Raw genomic sequence first — 17,582 nt, 5'->3', positions numbered from 1 at the left:
TGCAACAACCGAGGCTCCCTCCAAGTTGTGCTTTGGGTCCTGAGAAGCCCAACCCTCGAGCAGCATCTGCACCAAAGGTGAGCCCTCCAGCATCTCCACGATCTGCGTGGGGCCCTTCTGCATTTTGCCACTCGACGCGCCTAACTGGTTGCTGGCCCGCTGGCTAGTGGCCATCTTGGCGACGAAATCTACGACAAACACCGCTGGTCTGGTTGCTCCAGACTGGCCCTTGCTCCCCTCCAAAGGAGCAGTTCCTCTGACCTTGCTGGTCAGAACCATCAGCTTAAACTCCTTGCCCACAACAATTGCTTTTGCCAAGGCTTGTTTGCTTCGATCAAGTCGCTGACACCGCCGACAGCGAGAGCCGGCGTGGGACAGCTCGTGACTCGACTCCTGGACGTCGTCGACCTTCAGGGACCACGTGGCTGCAGAGTCAAGCTACACCTTCCTTCCTGTTTGCACCCGACATCGCCTGGTACCCACCTGGTGCCACGCTGGTCACTGGCCAGTGACTGTGAACACTGTCCCCTCTGCTTACAGGTCTTCAACATCTCCGATCCACTCTTGGATCCACTGCATCTCTTCCCGACCGACCGCCTGCAGCACTTTTGTCTACAGGCCCCACGGAACCGATAGAAGAAACCCGACACACTTCGAGGCCTATGCACCCGCTTCCTGTGGGTGAGGTAAAGCTGGCACTCCGGTGCCCAAGTGTAGTATTACATCTCTAGTGCCTGTGTTCCAAATCTTAAGTTCCTAGGTCATCCGGAAGATTCCTTTTGCAGTAACTTTGTACTTTTTACGCACCCATTGAAACCTATGGGAGCACGCGTGTGACTATTTGCTCTGCACACGCCACCCGTGGACCTCCTGGTCACTAACTGACGTTAGCTCCTTGTAGGCCCAGCGATTCTAGAGGCCCTAGGCCTTTTCCCTTTTCTGTTCGTGGTACTTATACCACTATTTTAGTATATGGTTCGAGTGGCCACCAGGGCCTATCCATATAAAGTGCAACTTCTGTGTATTCTGTGATAATCTTGTTTGACGATTTGTGCTCCTGTGCTCATAAAGAGACTAGGGGTTACTTTGAGAAATAAATACATATATATTTTGAATATATATCTGTGTGGTGTCCTTTCATTGGTATAAAAGGGGGTTACTATTGGTAAAACAGCTTGCTTAACACGCTTCACGAGTTTAGCCTCAAAGACTGCTTAGCCTACGCTACCACTAGGGCAGCTAGTCCAAAAAGGTTGACTTACAACCACACCATAAGGGTTGCTTGGCATGGTACAAGGTGGTCACTAGAACTAGTGAACAGCATATACCAGGCCAACTTCTCACATTGGTGAGCAGCGGTTGGATTTGAGCTTGCTGTGTTTTACCATTGTAATCTCTTGGTTACCAATTGAAAGATCACATAGGTACCTGTAGGTACATATAAAACAAGATTAGATATACTTAAGTTCTACTGAACTTAGTTGTTGTAGAGCAAAGGGAGTAGCACACCCTGACTACAACTACTAGATAGGTTTAGTAGGTAAACCCAAGTGTAGGTAGATTGCAACACATCCACCCACACTTAAGAGCAATGGCTGGGGCAGAGGGGTCCACTGTACCCATCTCTGTTGAGAGTGACCCCCCGAAGGCACCATCCATCTTTGCTACCCTTAATCAGAATGAGCTCAGGCAGTTGGCAACTCTTAGAGGCCTTAAACAGCCCAAGAACCCTACCTCTGCTGTGCTCAGAGCACTCTTGCAAGATGATGAGAATCAAAGAGAGCTCAAGAGAGCTTCCCAGTTAGCCCCCTTAGGGACAGGAACAGGAGGCCCCCCTTCTGAAGATGCCACTGAGGTACCCCTTTCCAATAGCCATCCCTTAGATGAAAACCATACTACAGAGGAGGAAAGTGAGGGGGATACAGACAGTGGTGAGGATGAAGGGAGAACTAGCCCAGTGCCAAGTGTTATACTTGGCCCAGCTAAACCAAGGCTATTGGGGACTGACAGTGGGTTCACCCCACTGGATCTCCCCAGTGGACTTAACACAGGGCTTGGAAGGCAAAGGAATCGCTCAGGTGACTCCAATGCTTCCCATGGCTCTAGAGGCTCTCAAGGTCACTCCAGGAGAAGGATGACCACCCCTCAGAGGAGGGAACATGAGGCCAAGATGCAAGAAGCCCAGCTGAGGATCAGGAAGCAGGAGCTAGAAGTAGCCCTGATGGAAGAGAAACTGAGCAAGGCTAGACAGCATAAAGAGAGTGGGTCTATACCCACTGGTGGCAGCATTGTCCCTAAGGACAAAGATAGGGTTTTCGATAATAGAAACCTGTCTAAGGTTGTGCCCCCCTACAAAAGTGGGGATGACATCCACAAGTGGATAACTGCTCTTGAGAGAGCCTGCAAAGTACAGCAGGTTCCTGAAGACCAGTGGGCAGCAATCCTCTGGCTCTCCTTTGAGGGAAGAGGCAGAGACAGACTCCTCACTGTTAGAGAAGAGGATGTCAGAAACTACAGAGTCCTGAAGAGTGTTCTAGTTGATGGGTTAGGCTTAACCACTGAGCAGTACAGGTTAATGTTCAGAGACACCCAAAAGACACAGACTCAGGACTGGTCTGAATACATTGAATGTGCCACTAAGGCTTTGGAGGGTTGGTTGCTGGGAAGTAAGGTATCTGATTTTACAGGATTGTATAATTTGATGATGAGAGAACAGATTTTAAATAACTGTCAAAACCAGCAACTGCATCAACACTTGGTTGACTCTGATCTGACCTCTCCCCAAGAATTGGGAAAGAAGGCAGACAAATGGGTCAGAACCAGGGTTAAGCAAAAGAACCAGAACCAGGGCCAAGGGGGTGATCAGAAGAAAACAGACCAAAAGGGTGGAGATCAGAAATCTAAAGACCAGAAGTCTTCAACAGGGCCCCAAACTACTGCTAAGGAGGGTGGGTCCCAACAACAGTCCAAAAAGAAGAAAGAAGGTCAAAAGAAACCCTGGTGCAATCATTGCAAAAATACAACTCACTGGACTAGTGATTGCAAAAAGGGTGGAGCCCCCAACACTGTTGCCCCTAAGGCACCTGCTCCCAGTACTACTGTTAGCAGTGTTGGTCCCCAGACAAAGGGTGTAGTGGGAATCACTATGGGAACTGAAGGAGATTCTGACTTAGACAGAACCCTGACACAGGCAGTCTTGATCTGTGATGGGGACATTGATTTGTCCTTGACTGTGAGCCCCAGTAACCTGGGCAAGTACAGACAGACTCCTTTAATTAATGACAAAGTGGCTCAAGCCTACAGGGACACATGTGCCAGTGTCACTATGGTGACACCAGGCTTTGTGGACCCTGGACAGTACATACCAGGTGAGAACTACCTGGTGACCAATGCCAGCAATGCCACCACTTCACATAGTGTGGCAGTTGTTAACTTCTCATGGGGAGGGGTAACTGGCCTCAAAAGGGTTGTGGTTAGTGCAGACCTCCCAGTAGAATGTTTGTTGGGCAATGACCTAGAGAGTTCTCTATGGTCAGAAGTGGAGTACAGGACTCATGCAGAGATGTTAGGTATATCATCACATGTCCTTGCTGTGACCAGGTCACAGGCCAAAAAGTGCTTCACTGAACCACAGGTCTTGGATACTGGAACAATGGACCAAGCACCTACCAAGAAGAAGAACAGGAGGGTCAAGGCTGTGCCTTCCCCCCTGCCTCAGAGTGATGATCAGCCTTCCCAGGAAGCTGATCTAGAGGACCCTGAAGGAACTGTCCCTGAAGAGCTTGAACCTGACCAGGTTGAGTTTCTGGGGACAGGGGGACCTTCAAGGGCTGACTTGAGGCAGGCTCAGTTATCCTGTCCCTCTCTTGAACCCCTCAGACAGCTGGCTGCTGCTGAGGCTGCTGGGAATGCTCAAGGTACCCATAAAGTGTATTGGGATGAAGGGCTCCTTTATTCAGAGGCTAGAGACCCCAAGCCTGGTGCAACCAGGAGGTTGGTTATACCTCTGCAATTTAGGGGCTTCCTTCTTACCTTGGCCCATGATATTCCTTTAGCAGGACACCTAGGCCAGAACAAGACCTGGGACAGACTTGTCCCTCACTTTCACTGGCCTCATATGAACGAAGATACAAAGGAGTTTTGTCGCTCCTGTGTTACCTGCCAAGCCAGTGGCAAATCAGGTGGCACAACAAAGGCCCCCCTGATACCACTACCTGTGGTGGGGGTTCCCTTTGAAAGAGTGGGAATAGACATAGTGGGTCCCATGGATCCTCCCACTGCATCTGGGCACAGATTTATACTGGTGGTAGTGGATCATGCCACCAGGTATCCAGAGGCAATTCCCCTTAGGACCACTACAGCTCCTGTTGTGGCCAGGGCCCTGCTGGGAGTATTCTCCAGAGTGGGGTTTCCTAAGGAGGTAGTATCTGACAGAGGTACCAACTTTATGTCAGGATACTTAACAGCTATGTGGAAGGAATGTGGTGTCAACTACAAGTTCACCACCCCTTATCACCCACAATGCAATGGGCTTGTTGAGAGATTCAACAAGACCCTAAAGGGTATGATCAAAGGATTACCTGAAAAGCTCAGGCGAAGATGGGACATCCTTCTACCCTGCCTTCTGTTTGCTTACAGAGAGGTCCCACAAAAAGGAGTTGGCTACAGCCCCTTTGAATTGTTGTTTGGGCACCCTGTGAGAGGCCCACTGTGTTTGGTGAAGGAAGGCTGGGAGTAAGCTCTCAAAAAGCCTAAGCTAGACATAGTGGACTATGTACTTGGTCTCCGCTCCAGGATGGCTGAGTATATGGAGAAGGCATCCAAAAACCTTGAGGCAAGCCAGGCCTTACAGAAAGCTTGGCATGACCAAAAGGCTGTCTTGGTTGAGTTTCAGCCAGGACAGAAGGTATGGGTGTTGGAGCCAGTGGCCCCAGCAGCACTCCAAGACAAATGGTCTGGACCCCATACAGTCCTGGAAAAGAAGGGAGAGGTCACCTACTTGGTCGACCTAGGAACTCCCAGGAGTCCCCACAGGGTACTCCATGTTAACAGGCTTAAAGCATATGTTGACAGGGCAGACATGGGCTTGCTCATGGCTACAGATGAGGGACAGGAGGAAGAGAGTGACCCTCTCCCAGACCTGTTGTCTCAGAACCCTGAAGATGGCTCAGTTGAAGGAGTGACCCTTGGAGGCAACCTCACTGCCCATCAGCAGACTGAATGTAGACAGGTTCTACAATCATTTTCACATATGTTTTCCTTGATACCTAGTCAAACTGACTGGTGTACCCATGTGGTGGACACTGGTGACAGTCTGCCTGTAAAGAACAAACTTTACAGACAACCTGACCACGTCAGGGACTGTATAAAGGCTGAGGTACATAAAATGCTGGAATTAGGTGTCATTGAACCCTCAGAGAGCCCCTGGGCTAGCCCAGTGGTTCTGGTCCCCAAACCTCACACCAAAGATGGCAAGAGAGAGATGAGGTTCTGTGTGGATTACAGAGGACTCAATGCTGTCACCAGGACAGATGCACACCCTATTCCAAGGGCAGATGAGCTCATAGACAAACTAGCTTCTGCAAAGTTTTTGAGCACATTTGACTTAACAGCTGGCTATTGGCAAATCAGATTAGCTGAGGAGTCTAAGGCCAAAACAGCATTCTCAACCCCAGGTGGGCACTACCAGTTTGTGGTGATGCCCTTTGGTCTGAAGAATGCACCTGCCACCTTCCAAAGGCTGGTGAACCAAGTCCTTACTGGGTTGGATGACTTTTGCGCAGCATATCTTGATGACATTGCTGTCTTTAGCTCCACCTGGGAGAATCACCTGATCCACCTGAAGAAGGCTCTTGAGGCTCTGCAAAGGGCAGGCCTCACTATCAAGGCTACAAAGTGCCAGATAGGGCAGAGTAAGGTTGTATATTTGGGCCACCTTGTAGGTGGAGGCCAAGTTCAACCACTGGAGAGTAAGATACAATCCATCAAGGACTGGTCCCCTCCAACCACCCAGACTCAAGTTCGAGCTTTCTTGGGCTTGACTGGGTACTACAGGAAGTTTGTTAAGAACTATGGGTCCATTGTGACTCCTCTTAATGATCTGACATCCAAGAAGATGCCCAAAAAGGTTCAGTGGACAGTAAGCTGTCAAAAGGCATTTGATGACCTGAAGGAGGCCATGTGCTCTGCACCTATCCTGAAAAGTCCTGACTACTCCAAAGAGTTTATTGTCCAAACAGATGCTTCTGAGTTGGGTGTGGGAGCTGTGCTGTCACAACTTAATGTAGATGGTCAAGACCAACCCATTGCTTTTATTAGCAGAAGGTTGACCCCCAGAGAGAAGAATTGGTCAGCTATTGAGAGGGAGGCCTTTGCTGTGGTGTGGGCCCTGAAGAAGCTGAGGCCATACTTGTTTGGCACTCACTTCAAGATTCAGACCGACCATAAGCCCCTCTTGTGGCTAAATCAGATGAAGGGTGAAAACCCCAAACTGCTTAGGTGGTCCATTTCCCTACAGGGGATGGACTTTACAGTGGAGCACCGGCCAGGTACTGACCATGGGAATGCAGATGGTCTCTCCAGGTACTTCCACTTAGGACATGAAGACGAGACTGGTCAAGGCTAGTTTAATGTCCCAGCGTTTGGGGGGGGGTTGTGTAGGAGAGTAGGGTCTGCTATCCTATGGTCACCCCAAATTTTTGCTTTTTGCTTCACTGGTTTTGGACATATTGAGGCTGTGGGCCTGCCAATCAGACCCCCAGCCTGCTGTTCTCTCTACTAAATTAAAACTATGCACCCTAGGTGCATAACCAATTGGAAGTGGATCACCCTGTCAGCCCCTGTACCAGTGTACACTAGGTACCCAGGGCATTGGTGTACCCAAGGCCTGCCAAGGGCTGCAGCATGTATTATGCCACCCCAGGCTGGGCCTAACAATTTGACACAACTGGCTGATCACTCAGCTGGGGTAAGTTGGTGTAATCACCTCTTACTTAGGTGTAGTATACCTATACCTAACCTTAAATGGGACACCTGGTAACCTATAAGTCACTCCTATGGCAGGCCTTAACAATCCTGAAGGCAGAGTGCTTGGTTCCATGTGAGATGGTGCTCTGGCATGAGCTGAGCCTGTCTGCAGTGGTCGGAACAACTTCCTTCTACTGTTTCCAGATATCGTCATACCATATACTCTTAAGTGCATTATGAACCTCGCGGTTAAATGCTATCTTTGGTTTGGCTTTATCAAAACATGTCGAGTAAGGTGTCATACGAATTGGAATACTAACCCCTCGCCAATTCTGGCGACGGGGTTAGCATTCCACCCTTCTAGAGGGACACGACATGTACAGTACCTGAAACCCGGGTAAAATCAGACATAGCCTCAGCTCCACAAAATGGATGCTGCCACCACAGACACAAGTCTGCCCTCCTGCTGCTGGGAGTCCTTCCAGCTTGGGAGGTGTGGACAAAGGGTTTCCTGCCAGGGGAGGTGCGTGCACCACCCCAGACAGGATTTTGTGTATTGGTCAGGTAGGGCTTGAAAGAAACCAGACATGCCTGTGGCTCACAAGGAGCCTCGGTGCATATGCCAGTTCAAACCGGTCCTGGGGCACACCAGTCCCGGGCCTGGGGCGAGCTGGACAAAGGATTGGGGGTGTAACCACCCCCCTTCCTGGTCCCACCCATAGGGAGGGACCTAGCAGGTAGTCCGGCCCCTAGAATCCGCTTAAAGGTAGGAGCTGTGTCCTAAGACTTCAGACATCCTGGAATCAACTTAAAACTAAGAAGAAGACGGGAACTTCGACGCTCTGCTGCACAGAGGACTGAAGCCAATCTCCCCTGTTGTCAGGGAGTGACCACCTTGCTAACGCAAGCACCATCCAGCGAATCAACGTCTGCTTTGCCGCCGCCTCCCGCCGGAGCCCGAGCCCAGAGACTGACAAGACCTGGACCTCCAGATCTCTCACCGCCCGATCCACAGTCCCTGCAAAGAGGAGACCCGTGGAGGCACCGAGACACGTGGAGCCAGCCATCTTGAAACGACTACGACAAGCTGACCAGTGCAACAACCGAGGCTCCCTCCAAGTTGTGCTTTGGGTCCTGAGAAGCCCAACCCTCGAGCAGCATCTGCACCAAAGGTGAGCCCTCCAGCATCTCCACGATCTGCGTGGGGCCCTTCTGCATTTTGCCACTCGACGCGCCTAACCGGTTGCTGGCCCGCTGGCTAGTGGCCATCTTGGCGACGAAATCTACGACAAACACCGCTGGTCTGGTTGCTCCAGACTGGCCCTTGCTCCCCTCCAAAGGAGCAGTTCCTCTGACCTTGCTGGTCAGAACCATCAGCTTAAACTCCTTGCCCACAATAATTGCTTTTGCCAAGGCTTGTTTGCTTCGATCAAGTCGCCGACACCGCCGACAGCGAGAGCCGGCGTGGGACAGCTCGTGACTCGACTCCTGGACGTCGTCGACCTTCAGGGACCACGTGGCTGCAGAGTCAAGCTACACCTTCCTTCCTGTTTGCACCCGACATCGCCTGGTACCCACCTGGTGCCACGCTGGTCACTGGCTAGTGACTGTGAACACTGTCCCCTCTGCTTACAGGTCTTCAACATCTCCGATCCACTCTTGGATCCACTGCATCTCTTCCCGACCGACCGCCTGCAGCACTTTTGTCTACAGGCCCCACGGAACCGATAGAAGAAACCCGACGCACTTCGAGGCCTATGCACCCGCTTCCTGTGGGTGAGGTAAAGCTGGCACTCCGGTGCCCAAGTGTAGTATTACATCTCTAGTGCCTGTGTTCCAAATCTTAAGTTCCTAGGTCATCCGGAAGATTCCATTTGCAGTAACTTTGTACTTTTTACGCACCCATTGAAACCTATGGGAGCACGCGTGTGACTATTTGCTCTGCACACGCCACCCGTGGACCTCCTGGTCACTAACTGACGTTAGCTCCTTGTAGGCCCAGCGATTCTAGAGGCCCTAGGCCTTTTCCCTTTTCTGTTCGTGGTACTTATACCACTATTTTAGTATATGGTTCGAGTGGCCACCAGGGCCTATCCATATAAAGTGCAACTTCTGTGTATTCTGTGATAATCTTGTTTGACGATTTGTGCTCCTGTGCTCATAAAGAGACTAGGGGTTACTTTGAGAAATAAATACATATATATTTTGAATATATATCTGTGTGGTGTCCTTTCATTGGTATAAAAGGGGGTTACTATTGGTAAAACAGCTTGCTTAACACGCTTCACGAGTTTAGCCTCAAAGACTGCTTAGCCTACGCTACCACTAGGGCAGCTAGTCCAAAAAGGTTGACTTACAACCACACCATAAGGGTTGCTTGGCATGGTACAAGGTGGTCACTAGAACTAGTGAACAGCATATACCAGGCCAACTTCTCACAGTGGTGAATCCCTGAAACAAGTCCCAGGATGCTTGTTTCTGGTTCAGAGAGGACCTGGCTTGACAGTACAGGCTGGACTGTTCCCATGGCCAGCAGGATCAGGACTGATTTGCACATGTCTGGGTCCAAACGGGGGTGATGTGGCGAGCAAAATAATGATCGATTAAACCCAGATATGTGACTGGGAGTGAGTGTTTGATAAGTTCAACACTCCGTCCATCATTTTATTTTGTGAGGTTCCTATATGCGACCTAAGTGGCTTAAGGGTATGCCCAGACATGGGTCTCTTGCTTGTTGCACCACTGGACTCAAGCTAGACTGGCTGATGAGGGGTGGTACCACGAAACCGGTCCCACAGTACTTGTTTCCAGTCCAGGGTGGACCTGGCTTGGCAGTTTAGGCTGGACTGCACCCATGGGGAGCAAGGTCAAGGCTGATTTGCATATGGCTGAGTCCAAACAGAGGTGACCTAGTAATCAAAATAATGATGGATTAAACCCAGACCTATGGCTGGGAGTGAGTGTTTGAAAAGTTTCAACACTCCGTCCAAATTTTTTGATGTTGAGATCCGATGCTGAGCCAGAGAGAGAGTTGAGAGCTGCCATTCACTGCTTAAATTCAAATGTGCACTCTATCTACTTAATGTACTCTGATAATGAAAAAATGTAGAGTCCTAGATGTCACCGCGGGAATAGGGATAAATTGCACGATGGCGGATCAAATGCACTTTAGCTCAGCAGGCTGTTAGCACCTGACAGGACACATCAGGCACAACAATGCATCACCCGAGAAACTGGGAAAACAAACAGCTTTTCAGGAAGCTGACGCTTCACAGGAGGTAAGACACTTCATGAGCAAACCTATAAATGCTGCAAGAGTTATGCGTCCACTAATCACGCATAATATTCACACGAAAAAGTAATTGAAGATGCTCCTTATATGGCATTCTGATACCACTGCGGAGAGGTGCGCCGTGCTTTTATCACCGAGTCGCCTGCTGCGATGGGAACAGTCTACAGTTTAATCAAGTTTAATCAAGTTATTCATAAATCACACACGCTTCGATGGCCTCCCACAGGGAATTGAGTAGAACAGCATGTCGCAGTTTCATCTCCACGCAGCGAAGAATGTTTTCATGAAGGATTTTTAAAAAAGACTTGTATCTGACACTTTAAAAAATATAGCAAGATGTATTCTAATGCATTTTAATATGCGTTATAGTGTACAAGCAAAAAACATGGGGATTCTGTCAATGACATTTACTAAAACAGAATAAAATGTATAAAAAGCACAGACATAAATTAGCAACTGCGACCTAAAACCTGTCATTCGTACACATGGGCTGTCCTCGCTAGTCCTCGTTTCAATGCTTATGGAAGCAGAAATAGGACTAGAAAGTAGTTAAATCTCCATGACTCATGCTCGCCTTCTGTAGCTTCCACCCTCTGCCCCTCAGCAGCAAAATGCAGTATATTGAGGAGCTAGGATTTCGTCATGGGGTCGACCCAGTAAGGTCACCGGCGGACATAGGGTGCAGGAGGCCACCTGTGCTGTCGCTGCCCCTTTGCTTAATCTTGAGGATCCTCTCTCTATAAGCCTTCTTGCTCTATCTCCAAAGTGACCCGAGAATTTCCTGGTAGGCCCAGCTGAGACTGACCACTCCCACCTTTTGCTCACATTTCTGAGTTATAAGCTTGAGTATTATAAACTTGAAGGAGGTTCTGATATATGCTAATGGGACTAAAAGAAAGCTTGGATTTGATGGACCTTGATCAGAATTTGGGCACCTAAGACTAGGCCAGCAACTTCGACTTTGTGGATTTCCACTGGATACAGGAGGGTGAGGTAGGGCTTGTCCACAGTTGAAGGAAAGTTGGGTTATAGTTTGGCGAAGGCTTATGGTACAGTGCGTTTTGTCATTATTTATTTAGAAAGTGTTTATTTTGTTATGTTTTCGTGTTTATTCTTCCTCTAAATAAGACTTTAAAGAAGAAAGACTTTTGTCGTTTTTTTGGGCCTTATTTTCTCTGGTGCCCGTTGTTTTGCTTTCTTCTTGTGGCTAGCTGTTCTGTATGTATTTTTACCCCCAAAAATGTATTGAATTTGCCAAGCGTTGGTAGACATAGCAAAAAACACAATTTTGTAACCACGCAAAAGCGTCAAAGAAGATATGTGGTGAAACAGGGGGGCATATTATCAACGGACAGCGATAAATATCGCTAAGCGCGCTTAGCTCGATTTTAGTCATCTGCGGCTATCGCTGGAATTTATCGCTGAGATAGCGCGTTATTATCAACGGCTATCTCCAAGGCGAAAAAAATTCCAGCGAAAGCGGCGAAATGCTGGAATATCGCTGGTAATCCAGCGATGATATTTCAGCGATAGGGAATTCTTTGATAATAAGCCATGGTGGACTTAGCCTGACAGTCCACCTCCCATTGGGTAATATAGCTAAGTCAGAAATTTTTCGGACGCTAGAATCCAGCGTTAATGGGGTCTTAGCACGATTTTTATTGTCGCTACGCAGGTATTGGGCATCGTTGTAAATAGCACGAAGCTGCATTAGCGATGTTTTCCCATGTAGTGAATGTGAGGCACGCCTACCTTGCATCTCATTAGCGATGAGATGCAAGGCATTAGTGAAACGGGTGCTAACACAAGGAAACACACGCTAAAGCCTGTTAGCGTGTCCTTGTTAATGCTGCGATAGAATTATCGCCTACTTTCTCATATGAGGCTGTTGTTGTCAGGCCCCTCATCCAGTCTTCATGTGTGGGAGGAACTGAGGTTTCCATTTCTGCAGAATACACATTTTGGTGGCAGCCAGAGAGGCATTGATTCAACTCTTCCATGGATTCATCACCCCCTTTAGCTGAGATAGTTGTAGAATATGGTTATTGACAAAGAAAGAAATATAACTGGTCTATGGTTGTCATTGTGGACCAGACTTGTTTCTAAAAAGGTTTTATCTTAGTACAGGGTCAGTTCCGGCCGGAAGAAGTTAATTTGCTATTCACTCACTACCAGCAATGGGCCTTAGACCACTTACAAGCTGAAAAATACAACCATATGGATTTAGTAATTAATAAGTACACGGCGCAGGGTCAAGTATATTTAGGCCTAAATTTACCAGGGCATATATAAAGGAAAGTCTTCAGATTTAGATTGTTTTTATAGCGATCTGGGAGTTTGAAGGAAAATTTAACCCAGCTCTTAAAGGCAGGTCAACTTGCCGGCTTTGTGGAGCTACTGTTGAATCCCTTTTACATCTAATATGTATCTGCCCTAAACTATTGTCGATACAGAAGATATATTTATGTTACTATTGGACCCTCTTTTAAGAGATAATAAATCAAGTGGAATAAATATAAAGAACAATATGTACCTCGCATATTGGACACATTGGCACTTTAGTACATTGCAAAAAGCAAACGACCGAGCAAAAGAAGAACATAATAAACAGAAGGGTGAACAACATAGGTTTTGTTCAACAGAGTATCGAACCTTCTTTTAGAAATAAAAAGAGCTGAATAAATGTAAAGAACTGTATGCGCTTTGCACATCTGGCACATCTGCAGAGTATCACATTAGTGAAGCAATAGATTGTACTAAAGAAACTATAACACAGAGGCAGATGGTTGAACATCACATATTTTATTTAGCAGAGTATTGGTTCTTCCTTGAAAGATAAAGAAACCAGCTGCACAAATACAGTGAACTATATACACTTGTATATCTTGCACATTAGCACTTTAGTACATCAATGAAATTGCAGACTGAGCCGAAGAAGATAAAAATACTTTGACAAATGGCTAAGTAATGTATGTAAATTACTGTAGAAAAAGGAAAACGAACTGCATTACACCTGGGCGGTGAATGTATTGAATATTTTATGGTAAACCAGATGCATATATTTTGCACATTTAGCACATTAGCACTTTATCATTAAAAAGGCATAGATTGAGCTAAAGGAAATAGTAAAACAGTGGTAGATGGATGAATAATGTATGTTAACTGTTGGTTAAGTCAGGAACATGCAGAATTGTATACCTTTTATTGTTTGTATTGAACCTGACTATTGCAAGTTTTGATTGTAAGTTTTAAATACTGAAATTTTAAACCAAGGATCATTTTAAATGAAATATTTTATGATCACACTTTTATTGTAATCAATTGATTAATACAATAAAGTATTTACTACTGCTACTAGTACGGGAGTGGGAAATATATACCATGTCTGCTCCTTGTTCCCCACATCACCATCACATGGAGGTCAGCTTACATTTGCAGTCTGGAGCTTTCATTGGGGACCAGTGACAATTGTTCAGTTTTTTTATAAATCTGAACTTTAGTCAGGGTGTTCTGATGCCAAGGTCATTCATTTCTAATAAAGCATCCACTTCCTGATCCTTGAACTCATGTGAGACTTAAGCTTACCAGAATATTCACCATCATGTAATGGACGGGTGCAGGGGCAATTCCAATATCTTGGCTGGTGTTTCGCCAAATCTGCTTCATAAACAACATTTGAGTTGGAGATATCTCCAGTATTGACTAATAATTCAGACTGAACATCTCTTTGGGAACAGAGAAAGATATTGGTTACTAGCCTAGAAAATGTGATCTAGTGAAAGGATGCCTTGTCTCAACCATTCTGACCAGGTAAGCATACTTTGACCAATTGTTATACCAGTGTTTCCCCTATATGTGCTAAAAGATGTTTAAGGCTGATCTCGCTCCCGACCGAGTTCCTGTGAAGAAGGAAGGGCGACCTATAGTACGACTCTGCGGGGAACTTTATCTGCAGATTCTGCCGTCGGAATGGTTGCTGCCTCTAATACACCTGTCTTCACACCGCAGTGAGCCATTGTTTCGCTGCAATTGTTTTTAGTTTGGCGGCCCGCTCCTTGTGTGGATCACGGCCACCATTTTGTATACTGCGCGGCTCCGTAACGGCGCTTCAACTCAGGACATTCAGGTACCCACTATCCCTCGGATAAGCCTCTAAATATGCCTCTGAGGAAGACAAGTTCTTTTTAAATGTTGCCTCTACATTAATATATGGTGTTACGGTTGTATTTTGCGGCGCACTCTATTTTTTACCGCGACCACCATTTTGTATCCCTCATAATGTTTTGAACCTGAACAACGGATCTTCCTTCGCAGCTGTTTTGTGCAATAGGACTCTTTCACTCTATTTTTTCAATAACAAAGTGAAGCTATTATTGTGAAATTGGCTCTGAATTTTTGAAGGAAAGGCTTTTCTGCCTTTGGTTTTCCCACTGTTTTGCTTCATTGGAAAATGGTATCATGTTACTTTGTGGTGTTTATTATCTGGAATTAAAAGGTCACATCCTCTACTAGTCTCCATTTGATGAAGCCTGCTATTAAGTCATGTCTAATTGAATATGGGATGGATAAACTCCCTTTTTGAGGCTATTTGCTCCTAACTTTGACCTCATAAATGCACACTTTTCTACATATGCAATGCCCTTAACAGGTGACGTACTTTGGATTAACATTTACAGCTAGTAGCATTTGTCCAATTGAACCAGCTGGTGTGTATCATTTGCAGTACTTCAAAGTTTTTGCTCTGTTCTGCCCTGCTTTCTATTTTTTGCCCTCTCCAGCATAGGAGGGCTGGGCTGAGCTCTTCTGATTCTGAATGCCTTAACTATTAACGGGCTATTTTCTATCATTGTGGGACGACTTGCTAATAGATCTGGTTGGTGGTCGAAGGTCCGTTTCCTCGTCATAGTGTTGACAAAGCCAACTGACTTACTTCAGCTGTATTGAGGCAAAGTGTACAAAACACATAGCTCTGTAAGACCCAATCTTTCTTTTTTTTTTGTTGCTGATACGTGTTTTTTGAATCTCCTCAAGTCCTCAATATTATCGTCTTTATGGAGCTTTATCCCTCTCTTGGTCAACGATCCATCTCATCAAGTATGTCTTCCTCTCGTAAGGAACCTAATGCAGTCGCTCCTCCTAAGGGTCGTAAGAAGGAGCCTAATTCTCCTACCAAGTCGCCACTACCCATAACTATGGAAGACCTCATGGAAGAGATAAAGTTGCTTAAGCCCTTTGGTATTGATACTAATGCAACCCTTCAGAAGCTAGATAAGAAATGGTCTAACCTGGAATCAAGAATGTCTGTTGTGGAACAAAGGATAAGTGATACCCAGGATTTGACACCTCAAGTTGCGGCCATGTCTAAAGACATTGCTCTCCTCAAGACCCAAACAGAAGACTTAGAAAACCGCAACAGAGGCAATAATCTTCGTATTTATTGTATTCCTGAAAGAGAGGAGGGGTCTGCTATGCTTGTTTTTCTAAAAGTGCACATTACCAAGATTATTGGTCTCAAAGATGGTACATCTCTTAATTTACAGCGTGCTCATCTCATCGGCCCTAAATCTTCTGGTTCATCTTCATCATCGTCAGCACAACGTCCCAGAGGGATAATTGTTTTGTTTTTGGAATACACTGAACTTTTAATGGTCCTCTCATTGGCAAAGTCAAGGAAGCAAACATTGTGGTCTGGCCAAAAAGTCTTCTTCTCTCAAGATGTAGTCCTTGCAACTGCAGCTCACCGTAAGGAGTTTCTCTCTCTTTGCCCAGCTCTTCGATCCATGAATGCCAGATATGGTCTAGTGCATCCTTGCTTCTTTAAAGTTACCTACAAAGAGAGGTCCTATTCCTTTGATCGTCCTGAAGACTTAAAACAATTTATTTCTCGTCGCAAAGGAGATGAGATGGACTTTGGAGGGTCCTGAGTTGCATTGTCTACTTTGTTTGTGCTTTGTTCTTTGATATTTCTGCATTTATTCTAATGTTCTGATAATTTTCACCTTCTATGATGTTGTTGTCTACGGTCTGTAGATGTTGTTTTTGTTTAGTTACTATGACTTGTTAACCCCTTAGTTGTTGCTTCATTTTGTACTCTTCCATGCTTTCTTTTTTCTCTTTTTTAGACATTTATATTATTGTATCGATCCATTCCCGGATGTTCTCCTACCCCCTGCCCTTTTGTTCTGATCCCATGGTTTGCGGTTACCCCAGTTGTTTGGTAAGTGTTACCCATTTAATTGGTCATTTTGTTTGTTGTTGTCTTCCATTTTATTTTTAGCCCATAGATAGATTCCCTTGTTTTTTTTTCTTATACATTTTACTCCCTTCCTTCTATCTATTTCTATCCATTAATCTTCTTTGACTTGCTCTCACCGGTCTCGGTTGTTGTTTGTGTTGTGTCGGTTCTGCTGTCTTTCTCTTTCTGCTGCTTGCCGCCTCCCTATGCTATTTTCCTTCCTCTGGATATTTATTCCGTCTTTCTTGACTGAAGTCTCCTGGCTTTCTGTCAACTGCATGTTTTCAATCACTCACTTCTTTCACTTTTTCTTTTTTTACTCTCTCATCTTTGTTCAGTTTTCCTTTTTCTCTCTCTATCTCTTTCTCACTTTTTGACTTCGTATCTTCCTTTTTGATTGTACCTTCATTTTTTCTTACTCTGCTCTTCTTATTTGTAATCGTTATTTTTTACCTTTTACATATTCATTTTTATGTTCACTTGCACACTTCTCAATGCATTAATTGTTTTGTTTTTGGTTACCTTTATATTGACTGTATAACTTTGTTGAATTTTATAATATTATTGTTAGTATTAATGCTTTTTGTGCCTTGTAATGGACAAATAAAAGTTGTTCGGATTATCTCATGGAATGTAAAGGGATTGCGTAATCCAGGAACTTACCCATCTCTCTAAGCTCCAATGTAAAATTGCTATGCTACAAGAAACACACCTTAATGAAAATTAAGGTAATTCCCTTAAAAAGCAATGGGTGGGTCATGTTTAAAGTTCCCCATCCAAAGACAGAAAGAATGGTGTCGTAATACTCTTTCACAAATCCTTATCCGTTCGATAGAAAAAGAAGAGAAGGATGAAGATGGACGTTGGTTCCTTCTCCATACTCTTATTAACGGATCCCATGTTTATTTGCTTAACATTTATGGCCCCACAGGTATTGACTCACAGTTCTGGCAATCCATGTCCCACACCCTTCATGCATGTTCTGACTCTAATCTCATAGTAGGTGGTGACTGTAATCAGGTCATGGACCCTTTCACAGATAGGAAATCCTCTTCTAGGTACATTCTTAATAAAATGCAAAAAAACTTT

Source organism: Triturus cristatus, chromosome 5_2 (genome assembly GCF_964204655.1).
Source record: "Triturus cristatus chromosome 5_2, aTriCri1.1, whole genome shotgun sequence".
NCBI lineage: Eukaryota > Metazoa > Chordata > Amphibia > Caudata > Salamandridae > Triturus > Triturus cristatus.
Note: the sequence above shows the minus strand (reverse complement) of the source record.